The 6,535-nt window shown below is 31.1% G+C and overlaps 1 long non-coding RNA gene across 1 annotated transcript in view; it reads right to left on the minus strand.

The window, feature by feature from the left end:
* Positions 1–5,634, minus strand: part of LOC129058353 (uncharacterized) — a 55,899-nt gene extending 50,265 nt beyond the window's left edge. Inside the window, exon 1 of the long non-coding RNA XR_008523461.2 lies at positions 5,590–5,634. This is a non-coding gene — a long non-coding RNA (uncharacterized LOC129058353). The remainder of the gene's footprint in view (positions 1–5,589) is intronic.
* Between the last annotated feature and the right edge of the window lie 901 nt (positions 5,635–6,535).

Raw genomic sequence — 6,535 nt, forward strand, 5'->3', positions numbered from 1 at the left:
CTTTTTACATATATTTTTCAATGAGCAATACACATTCCAGCTGAAATTGTGATTGAGATAGTATTGAATTTGTAGATAAACTTGAGGCAATTGTCATTTTTTCCACGTTACATCATATTAACATTGTATATTATATCCCTACATTATTTAAATATTCCTTTATTTCTTATATTTGGATTTTAACTTTCTTTACAGGATCTTTTATTTTCACAAATAAATTTAAACAGTATGTGTTTGATAACCTTCCTGTTATGCAATAAAGTAAACGGAATATGTGGAAATATATGACAGATGAGAAATCATACTCAACATATATTTCTCAGTCCAAATACATTTTTCCTACTAATATTACAAATTTTATAGTTTTGTATAGTGTTTATATGCAATCACTCTAATTTGTATATTTATATAACATATTTATATACATTTATATTGAAATAATATAAATGCTTGTATAAAATAAAAAAATAAAAAATATAAACATGAAATAAATACTAAAATTACTTTATTCCCACTAGGTAAATGTAAACTGTTATTTGTCGATTTTTATAGATTTAAAATAATAGGGCTTTCTACTGTTAATACTCTTCTTAAATTTGAAAAGATGAAGCTCCTAAAATATTATAAAATAATTTTGGGTAATTTTTATAGTATGGTCATTATTTCTTCTGAAAAATAAAGACTACAGTTAACATTACATAAGAAAAAAATTTACAGGGATAAAAGTATTTCACATATGGCCAAATCTATCCATAATTAATATTTGCTGTTTTATAACCACTTGCATTCAATGTAGATAATTACCTCTTAAAAATGAAAAAGAATAGTTTGCACTTATGAAATGCAAATAAAATGGTTAGTATATGCGACATTGTATTTTCTGGCTGATAAATTTATAAAGAAAAACAATCTAAAAGATTTGGTGGTAGAAGAATACCTTACTCTTAGAAAATAGTATAAAGCATGAACTTATTTGACTTAAATTGTGATTTTTAGACACATAATTTTTAATTATTAATTTCTTTGGATGAAAAGATCAAATGGAATGAGTACAGAAAACTGTGATATTTATACACTATATCACATGATAACTCACACATTATTTTGAGTTTGAATGTATTTTCGAATGATTTGGCTTCATTTTTTTGTTGTTTTAAAAAATTGCCAAAGTCACATAACCCTATGTTATAGCTATTTATTTTTATCTAGCTTTCCGGCTACTTCTTGTTATGTAATCAGGCTTTTTGCTGTACTGGAATGTAAGTCTTAAAGAGCTCACAAACACATGTAAAAGGATTTAGATTCTCTCCTTGAGGCTAACAGTTTATTCTATAATTCCTTTTTCTTCTTTTTTTCTTTTTTTTTTGAGTCATAACTGATAGCTGCTAACAGAAATTTTTCACTCATGTTATTTAAATTTTATAATTATTTTGAAGTAAGCATTTAGGCATCTTGATGTATACTATACCAGAACATTGAGAACTAGAGACCTAAATTTGAAAGGCAATAATTTAAAATATTTAGAAGAAATATCTTAAAAAAAGACTTGTTGATTTGAGGAAACAAAATATTTATTTAAAATGATTTTTTATTTAAAAAGTAAGCACCAATTATTAAAATATTGATTAATTTGCTTATAATAACATAATTTACATATATTTGTATTTATAAATAAAGGACAAGATACAGACAGAAAAGCATATTTCCAAAAATCACAAAAATGAGGTTTGCAACTGAGAAGTTGAAAAAATTCCTGAGTCAATTAAGAAAAAAACAAAAGGTAAATCATACATTGCAAATATTATAATTAGACAGTTAACAGTAAAGAAAAACAGTCAATAAATGTATTATGCTTAAATTTATTACTAATTTTACTAATGAGGTATCATTTCACACCTATCAGAAAAAGGACTTGCCCATCTTGGCCAGTATTATGAGAAATAAGAGAAATTCTTACTTCCCCATGAAAAGTTTGAATAATATACTACATATTTAAAAGCATGTGTTCTAGAATTAGTCCTTTTGTGTTTCAAAACTGTTTTACCCCTCAGCATTATATGCTTTGAGCAAGCTACTTATCTTGCTACGAGACAATGCTCTATGTGTCTCCTGCATTTCTCCATGTCCTGTGAGTAGAGCACTAAGTACTCTTCCTTCAAAATTTTTGAGGATATTTGAATAGTAAACAGTCTTTGAAGATACAATGTCTCCCTCTGGAACAAAGGGCAGGGCAGGCACACTTTTAGCCCATTATTAAACGTTCTTGAAGCTCAGTGTTCCTCTTCTGTCATGCAGCCCACTGCACATGCTGACATTACATGACCCTTCTCATGGGAATTGGGTTTTGGGGAGTCACTGCAATAAATGCTGATATTGTGGCTACTGTTATTGCTATAAGCAATAAATGGTCCTTTGTCTAACCTAGCAGTCTATGTCTTCTACAGGTGAATCTTTGGTAGACTAACTAGTGAGCTTGCAAGTGGGGTGACATCTCAGACCTTTACAATCCATTGCAAATGTCTCTGCTTAAGTTGTCTTTTATCATCTGTAAAATGGCAGTCTGTGTGTGGAAATATTTTTTATTCATAGGACTGTAATATTTACCTAAATTAAAATGCAAAATGTTTAGAAGAGTGCTTTGGTACCAAGTTAAGTGTTCAATATTATTCTGTGAATGTGAAGTTCCAAAAACTATAAAGTAAATATTTTTCTCCCATTCTGTAGGTTGTCTCTTCACTTGGTTGATTGTTTCCTTTGCTGTGTTTTTCCTTGATATAATCCATTGGTCAATTTTTGCTTATGTTGCCTGTGCTTTTCAGCTCTTACTTCAAATAGCTGTGCCTGGACAAATGTTCTAAAGCATTTCCCCAAAGTTTTCTTCTTGTAGATTTCTAGCTTCAGCTCTTACATTTAAGTCTTTAATACATTTTGGCTTTAATTTTTGTATATGATGAGATATAAGAATCTAGTTTATTTGTTCTGTATATGGACATTTGTTTTCTCAGCACAATTTATTGAAAAAACTGCCCTTTCTTCAATGTGTGTTCTTGGTGTCTTTGTTGAAAATGTGTTGGTTGTAAATGCGGGATTTATTTCTGGGTTCCCTGTTTTGTTGCATTGGTCTATGTATCTGTTTTATGCTAGTTCCATGGTGTCTTGGTTACCAGAGTTTTATAGTATATTTTGAAGTCAGGTAGTGTGATGCTTCCAGCTTTATCTTTGTGTTCAAGATTGTTTTGGCTATTTGAGGTCTTTTGTGACTCCATGAGAATTTTAGGATTGTTTATTCTACTTTTGTGAAGAATATCATTGGTATTTTGAGAGGAATTGCATTAAGTCTTCAGATCAGTTTGGGTAGGATTAACATTTTTAACAACATTAATTTTCCCAAACCATGAACATGGACTATCTTTTCACTTATTTTGTGTCCTCTTTAATATCTTGCATCAATGTTTTATAGTTTTAATTGTAGAAATCTTCACTTCTTTGGGTAAATTTATTCTTAGGTATTTTTTGAAGTTATGTGAATGGAATTGCTTTCTTGATTTCTATTTCAGATTGTTTATTGTTGCCATATAGAAATGCTACTTATTTGTATATATTGATTTTGTATCCTGGAAATTTATTGAATTCATTTATCAGTTATAAGAGCTTTTTGGTAGAAGCTTTGTGTGTTCTTAAATATAAGATTATGTCATCTGCAAACAAGGACAAGGGATTAATAACTAAAATATATAAATAAGCCAAACAATAGCAAAAAAATTGGATTAAAAAATGGGCAAAATATGTGAACAAACATTTCTCAAAAGAAAACATACAAATGGACAACAGTTGCATAAAAAATGTTTAACATCCCTAATCATTAACAAACTGCAAGTCAAAACCACACTGACATACTATCTCGTCTCAGTTAAAATTGCTGTTATAAAAAAGATGGAAAATAATAGATGCTGGTGAGAATGTGGAGAAAGGGGAATGCTTGTACTACTGGTGGAAATGTGAATCAGCATAGAAACTATGGAAACACTATTGAGGCAGCTCAAAAAACTCAAAATAGAGTTGCCGTATGTTCCCGCAATCTCACTACTGAGTATATATCCAAAAGGAAGGAAATCAGTGTATAAAAGAGATATCTGCACATCCACATTTATTGTGCAATATTCACAATATTCACGATATGGAATTAACCTAAATGTTCACCAACAAATGAATGGATTAAAAATATGGTATATGTTTGCAATGGAATATTCTTCAGCCATAAGAATGAAATCCTAACATTTGCAGCAACATGGATGGAACTGGAGGACATTGAGTTAAGTGAAATAAACCAGGCAGAGAAAAATAAAATATCACATATTCTCACTCATATTTGTTATCTAAAAAATTTGATCTTATGAAAGTAATAAGTAGAGTGATGGTGACCAAAGGCAGGGAAGGGTGAGGTTGGGGGTGCCTGAAAAGAAGACAGTTAATGAGTATTAAAATACAATTTAACTAGAAAGTATGAATTCTAGTGTTCAATAGCACTTTAGGATGACTGGAATTAACAATAATTTATTACATATTTTAAAGTAGGTAGAAAAGAAGATTGAGAATTTTCTAATACAAATAAATAATAAATGTTTGAAGTGATGAATATGCAAATTACTCTGGTTTTACACACTGTACACATGTATTGAAATATTGTATGTATGCCAAGAATATTTACAACTATTCTGTATCAATAAAAATTATGAAACATTAATTAGTATTTCCTTTCTATAGATGTATACATGTGTAATAACACAATTTTAAAATATGTAATAATGGACTCCAAATTAATTGTAGTTGTTAATGGGAGGTAAGAAGACAGATGGGATCAAGAGGCGTTGTGCAGAGTGCTTTGGCTCTATCTACTCTGTTGTAGTGTTTTTTAAAAAAGTCTCTGAAAACAACACAAAAATATGTTAAGATTTCAAAAGGCTGAATGTTGTGAACATGATTTTTCACTTTATCACTATATATACTTACATATATATTGAAAATATTTTATAAAATACATTTTTAAATATATGCAGCACATTATTTTGAGTGACAATTTTAAGACTCCAGAGTTGTTATTTTTTAAATGTGAAACTGCACATTTAGAAAAAACTTTCTACTTATTTGAAAGACAATCTAAACCACTGTGACCATTTTACCTATTTTCCTATCTCTTTATCTTTATTCATAATTTTTTTTCCTGGCACTTCCTTAGCTTATTACATTCTGTGATAGTTGTAAAGATGATCATAGATTTTTGACACTCTTTACATCTTCTCCCTGGTCTAAATGACTTGCTTGTATTTACTGAATGCACCTGCAGGGACCCCAAGGGCAGGTCACTGATACCATGCAGCTTCCATCCTCCTTGCTGGACTACGGACTCTTGGAACCCTGAGCTACCACGTAAAACATCAAAGTACTCTGAGTCTATTGTTCTGAGATTGACTCAAGTGCGGGTTCCCTGGGACACTCAAGTCCAATGCCAGACATGTGAAAAGTATCATACATCTGACCCTTGCCCTCAGATATTTAAGTCATCCCTTTCCTCTCCCACTCCCATCCTACCTAGTCTCCTGAGTTTGTGTAGCAGAGAAAAACCATCCCCACTATGGCCTCACAGAATTCCTTTGAACATAATAGAATGTTTATTGTTGCTCACTGATATGGTTTGGCTGTGTGCCCAGCAAATCTCATATTGAATTCCCACCTGTTGTGGGAGGGACCTGGTGTGAGGTAATCAAATCATGGGGGCAGATCTTTCCTGTGCTGTTCTCGTGATAGTGAATAAGTCTTATGAGATCTGATGATTATATAAGGGGGAGTTTCCCTGCACAAGCTCTCTTCTCTTTTCTGCCACCATGTGAGACATACCTTTCACCTTCTGCCATGATTGTGAGGCATCCCCAGCCACAAGGAACTGTGAGTTCTCCATTAAACCTTTTTCCTTTGTAAATTGCCCAGTCTCAGGTATGTCTTTATCAGCATGAAAACAGACTAATACACTAAGTTTGCACATGTTCATATGTGGCAATAGATAACTAATAAGCTTCCCTTAAAAATATCTTATTTCATGGTTACAATGGTGGTAGAGGTGAGCTGAGTGTACATCTCATTTAAACAAAGTCAGCATTTGTGCAGATGATCAGAGTACAAGAATAAGGAGTACAACAAGGAGCAGCAAAGGATGGCTGAAATAAAAACAAAACCAGAAAAAAATTCAAAATGGTATTGAGCATGGTAACGTGGTTTGGTATGAGATAACTGTTGGAAAAACATGAGAATGTTTTGAGTTCAACACCTCTAAAACCAAAACAGTCATAACTGAAATGTGTTAGCATTTGATTAAGTTATAGGCAGCAATTTCAGAAGGTCAAACTATTTAATTAACCAGGGATGAATCTAGTATTTTTCCTCCTTTTGTGAGATTTTATCAGAATATTGTAATGCTTAAAATTATATTTCTATGAATATATAATTGGGATATAATAGGAATAAATATGTTATTATTATT

Source organism: Pongo abelii, chromosome 2 (assembly GCF_028885655.2).
Source record: "Pongo abelii isolate AG06213 chromosome 2, NHGRI_mPonAbe1-v2.0_pri, whole genome shotgun sequence".
In the NCBI taxonomy this organism is placed as follows: domain Eukaryota; kingdom Metazoa; phylum Chordata; class Mammalia; order Primates; family Hominidae; genus Pongo; species Pongo abelii.